We start from the raw sequence: 6000 nt of genomic DNA, 5'->3' as shown, positions 1-6000 counted from the left end.
CTCTTTTGCGGCTATGATGCTACTTCAGAAGGTGGAATATTGACGGGCTTTTGATTCCCCCTATTGCGGGGTGTTTATACAAAACAGCGACCGGGAAAGAAAGGTGGATAAATCCTGGTTTGGACATTGCATTTTATTTCCAGATGCTCTCTGCTCACAGCACAGTACCATTATTTTCTGCGATGAATTAGTTGGCAAAATTACATGCTATACAATGGTGGAGCATTGGATGTGGTTGCCTCACAGTTAAAAGGGTCTGGGTTCGATCTTCCCTTTATCTTTTCCTTGTGGATTTGATGTTCGCAGACAGTGTAAAAAGCATGCTTATTTCGTAAAGACTTTGGTTATTAATGTCCAAATTGTGAATGGTTGCTTGTCAATTCCAGTGGGAACTGGTAGCTATTTGACAGTGTATCCAACCTCTCACCCAAAATCAGATGGGATATAAAATAAGCAAATTGGTGGATTACACTCAATCTTCCAAGTATGCTCCACGACGAGGTCGTTACCGAAGCCTGATCACAGTATCGCGCTTACTGTGGCAAAACTGAACTATATCACTTGGTGGAAACGTGGATTCAAGGTTCATTCTTCTGGCAGTTTCAGTAGCTTTTCTGTTCCATCAAAATTCTTGTCTTCACCTCACTTCATTGAACCACTTTGCTTTCGCGTTGCGCAATACAAAAAGGTCAAGAAAAAAAAAAAATCCAAAAGACACCCAGGGGGTCCGTGTTGCTTGGTCTTTTACAGTGGATTGTCGTTTGAACGTAAAGGCTAAGGAGAAGCCTCGAATGTCTGCACCCTGTCCAGCGCAGGCACGAGATAGTTCAGTCTTTGCCCTTCCCGGTAAACGGTTTCTCCTTTTGTGGTGCCTTGGACATCGTGATGAGCGCAATATCCAGTGGTTGAGACTTTTTCTAGTCCCTTATCAATGCAACTTCAAGTATTTTTTTTTAACAACAGGAAAAATGAGCAAATTTACATTTTTTTAAACCTACTTCACTATGATACAAGCTGGTGCCAGATTAGCATCCAGAGCAAAAAAAAAAAAAAAAAAACAGCCCCTACACTACGGTTCCATTTTTTTTTCAATACATAGTCCATTTTTTTTAAGTAGGCCACTGGATATTGATTTAATGATTTTTTTTTTTTGACTAAGAGTAATACTTCCAGCTACAAAGTTTTTTAAATATATATTTATATATTTATATTCTTTTAAAAAGCATTTTTTAAGTCCTTTGGTCCCTATTTCCTAAGGAATGATGCATGTAAATTATCCTGGATTATTCTTCTTCTTTGTCGTCATCTTCCATCCAGAGCTCGGCCCTGTCACAGAGCACACAACGTCTGTGTAGGCACAAAAAACGAAATGGCAGCAGGCTGGTGTGTGTATGTATGTGATTGCATGTTTGTGTATGTGTGTTTAATGCAGTACTTGAATTGGCATTTGCACTTATGTACAATGTTTGTTTTTTTTTAAATTCCTTTCAATAGCTATAACATTTTTTGTATGCGTGTTGACAGTATGCATGCTTTGAGCATAATGAGTCTATAAATGTGTTATTTTCTTCTTTTCAACTCATCATCATGTCTAAAAAAAGAGCAGCAAAACAGTCGGTCTCTGCAAAAAATCTGCTTCCATGGACACCAATGCAAAAAAAAAAAAAAAGATTAATAAGACAAAAAAAGGCATTTGCGAAAAAGTGAAATAAAAAAAAAAAAAACTCTGGGATCCTTCGCTCAGTCACCCAATCTTCCAGCGGGATTCCAGCGGGATCAAGGGACCACCTGTCCATCGTGATATGTAGCAGAGCAAGGAGTCTTTGTACTTTGACTGCACTTGTGGAAATAAGGTGTTGTGGGCCCTTCATCCTGCAACACAGAGAGAGAAGGACAGAGCAAGGATGTCATCACACAGACTGACTGACAGACACAGCCAACAGCATAATGCACAGATGGGGTGGAGGCAGGCGGGGGTGGGGTGGTAGGGGTATTAGGAGTGTGTGTCAATCAAATCCCAAATGAAGTGATTTTAAGGTGGTGTGGAATTCTGTTTTTAACCTCACACTTTGACATGGCCCCTTACATAAAACACTGGACCCGAACCAAAGCCCACAGAGGTTAAAGTCTCAAATGATTTTGACGGGTACCTGATGTTGGAGTTTATCAAGGTCAGGTTTTTCCCAGACCCAAATCAGTAAACTGCATTCGCCTTACTAAATATAAAGAACCGCAACATGCCTCTCCCGATCACAACAAACAACCTAATTTGCCCTGGATTATTTCAGAGGAATACACCATAAATGACTTCTTTTCACAGCTAAAACCAGAACACCAGGAGCTTAAATCAATCATATTTCATTGCTGAAGGTTGTACGTTTTATTCGATGTTATGAAATGTTTAAACTGACTTGTTCTGAACGCCCATGTGCATATGACATAGTTTATATTCGTGTTATTATGAGTGATGAGACTAAGAAGGGATAAATTCATTAAGAACACACTCAATTATGTGGACATTTTTGCAGTCCTTGGCAGAACTGTTGACTCAGTCTCAACTGATTCGATGTCTAAGAATCACATAATGTTTTCTACATGGAGTTGAGTTATTTTTTTGTTATCACTGGATTTGGAACAGGTGATCAAAACATTTGAAGAGATGCACCACATGAAATATACAGTATATTAAAATTATTCTTCCATTATTTATTTGATCAAGGATATTTTGTTAAACACCATTAAAACTGGTTATTTATATCTACATCGAAAACCAAAAGACTCATAGCAAAAAGTGTCATGTTTAATTCAGCCATTTGTTGTACACATTCACTCATTGTCTGAATTGATGGTGTTTGGTTCACTAAAGTAATTGCTTCCATTCATCTTCAAAACAAAGTGAGTGTGTATGGTGTGGTCTGACGAGGAGGTACTGTGTGTATTTTGAAAGACAGTTGTGGTGGCCAGTGTAGATTATACTTTTAAAAAACAGAGCCCTGGTTTAGCCAGAGATCGAACCGGGGTCACATGTACTGGAAACAATTTATTTATTTAAACCCCTCCTGTTCAGGTGAATGGCCATGCAGAATGATGGTTTACTATTCCTTTTTTTTACTAGAACAGTTTTGCTGGAGTTTGAAATACTCCCTTTGTTTGTAATGTTTTACATCATACTAATGTTGATGTTTTATATTATACTAATGTTGATGTTTTACATTATACTCATATTGATTGAAAATGCAGATGGACAGAAAAAGGTTTTAGGGGAGAGATGTATGGACAGAATGAACAAGGGGAATTGGAGTGTGAACTTATATACTTCTCCCATATCACATGCAAGTTAGTCAACTAGTGTGTACAGTATGTGTGTATTTATTTGGTATTCACATTTCATCATGTTTTGTTATCGGTATAATATTTATATCTATATTCATAATATTTCTTCCAAAATACTGATCGACTATTTTACAAAAAAGATCCAAGAGGAGTAAAGGTAACAAAAGTAGTCTAACAATGGTTGTCAAACTTTCATGGATTCGTTTTCATCTTGCTTTTGGAGAATATCTGACTGAAGATAGTAGAAGTAAGTGCGGTTGAAGTTTGTCTTGCTTTGAGTACTGTACTGATCTGTTTTAGCACCCTTACAGACATCAAGTCATCTTCTTCTTGTTCTTTTTTTTTTAAGCATGAATCGATTGTTGTCTATGTTGAAGCTAAATTGTTTGGTAAAAATCCTTTAGAATATGTTTAGTATCAAAAATGTTTGACTGCAATTGACTGATGACCAGTTTTGGCTATCTCCTACTTTAAAAAAAAATTGGAGTGATAGACTGCGATTACCCATTACAGTGGGGGCGGCCAACCAGTCAGAGATCAAAAGCCACATTTTTTTACTGTGTGACGGCAAAGAACCACATCATACATGTGAAGGAGCCGAAGAGCCACATCATACACATGCGCATCATTCTCTCCTCACACATTGATAGTACCTTTCCTCAGCCAGGTTTATTGTAAATGTCACACAACAGCATGATGAGAAAAAATGAATCCTACTTTTATAGTGTACCTATTGTACCAAGACCACAGGGTAGAAATGTTAAAAAAACAAAAAAGTGTGTTTCCTTCTCACACAAATTGCCAGTTCAACCAAGTCTTGTCTTGCATGTCGCAAATCTCATCTAATGCAACACTTAAATACGCACATGATTGGTGGTCTGGGTGCAACTGGGAGTCAGTAGCCATGCTAATGTTTCATATTCTGTGTTCAATGTGGCAGGATAGTAGAAGTTTGTTTAAGATTTTTGTTTTCAGAGCATATGTTTCACCAATGTCACCGAGGCATTTATTTACTAAATTCCCCTTCATTGTATGACTTTTTGGCCCTTGCAGTGTTCCAAGCCAATTGAAATGATGAAAGCGTTGGTCTCTGGATGATTCATTATTTTTTTAAAAACTGCATCTGCTTTACCTGTCTTATTTTTCAAAGTAACTGCAAAGTTCAGTCCTTTTTGGAAATTCCAGGTTGACGTTAGCGTGGAGTGAGCTGCAGTTAAGATTTTAAGTTGTGAAATGCGTGATAGACGTCTGACACAAAATGCAGAGTCGCTGGGCATTGCTCAACTGCTCTAGAAAGAAAAATTCATCTACATCTTTTAGTTTTGTTTTTCTCCAAAGATTACGATCTGATTGGGGAACTTCAAGCTATTTTTATTCAATGGACATGCAAGTTTTTACCGACTTAACCTTTCCTGCTACAGTCACCTGACCATTGTCGGGAAACAGAGGCCGCCGTGTCCTCCTCAGTGTTAACTCCCTTCTCATGTTGCATAGCTGACATGGGTGTCTTGCACAGTAAAGCTACTCTTTCTCCATTAGCATAGCACAAGTTTTTTTTTTTTTTACTTCTCACCCTACCGCTGCACACGCCTGCGCAGTCTCGTCTCATCACCCATCGACGCACATGCCCACACAAAGGTTGTTGTCACAATACCCATAACAAATGTAATAAACACAAGCAAAACGCGCATGCAAATACCGTAATAAAAGCAAGCAAAGCACGCTCGCAACTACCGTAATGAACTCAAGCAAAGCGTGCATGCACACACGCATGCACATAAAAAAACAGAACTTTGATATGATTTTGTTCCTTCACAAGAGGTGCAAGAAAGGAGGCAACGATCTGCATGCGGCTCAAGAGCCACCCCTGTGTTAAAGTTTAAACAAATGAGGACAAATGATGAAGAAGATGGATGCCTAGATGGATGACACTTGTCAACCAAATTTAATTATTTATGCTGGAGTATTCTGAGCCATGCTAAATTTAAAGAATACACAATCCCAACAGCTGAGGTAGCAAAAGTTGGATTTCATTCTTGGTTATTTTTAACAATTTTTTTCTCAATGCTTATGAGTGATGTCCTAGTGTGGACATTACATCTGGCAATGCTTTTTAGTTATTTCAGTTTAGTTTAGTTTTATCTAAAACTAGTAACAAAACAGCACCTAGAATGACAGCAAAGGCACCAAAAACCAAATAAGAGACAGCCCATGATAAACAGTCATGCCTTTGTCTTGACGCATTACGGATAAATCTATCCATGCACTGGAGATTTGGACATAAAAGATCTAGTTTATCTCTATAATGTTGGGAGCTATGATGTGGGTGAAGAAAGGCTGGTATATCACAGCAAATTGCTCTCCGAAAGAGCAGACATGAAAAGCCGCGACTCGCCGATGCAAACCCGCCGCCAGACAGTCTTTGTTCTACAGTCCGCCTCCTGTAAAATGAGCTTGTTATCGTTCCGTAGTAGATCTGCTTTTTAGATGTTAGTCAAATCAAGGCTGGCCATTAGTGGCATACAAACGCCTGACGGCTCTTATTATGGATTCTCATTGAGAGGCAACAACTCTCCCTATATGTCTACCAGAACACAAGATCAATGGCTTTAATAGAGTTTATTTTATTTTTCAATGCCAGCAACTTCTCAGAAAACATTGTATTTC

The 6000-nt window shown here is 38.4% G+C and overlaps 1 protein-coding gene across 3 annotated transcripts in view; it reads right to left on the bottom strand.

The window, feature by feature from the left end:
• Positions 1-1263: 1263 nt before the first annotated feature.
• Positions 1264-6000, bottom strand: part of celf6 (CUGBP Elav-like family member 6) — a 194949-nt gene continuing 190212 nt past the window's right edge. For all 3 annotated transcript variants that reach the window (XM_061814633.1, XM_061814635.1, XM_061814634.1), the window contains exon 13: positions 1264-1872. The gene's annotated coding sequence lies outside the window, so the exon portion shown is untranslated. The remainder of the gene's footprint in view (positions 1873-6000) is intronic.

Source organism: Syngnathoides biaculeatus, chromosome 3, assembly GCF_019802595.1.
Source record: "Syngnathoides biaculeatus isolate LvHL_M chromosome 3, ASM1980259v1, whole genome shotgun sequence".
Lineage (NCBI taxonomy): Eukaryota > Metazoa > Chordata > Actinopteri > Syngnathiformes > Syngnathidae > Syngnathoides > Syngnathoides biaculeatus.
This window is presented reverse-complemented; position numbering and strand designations above follow the sequence as displayed.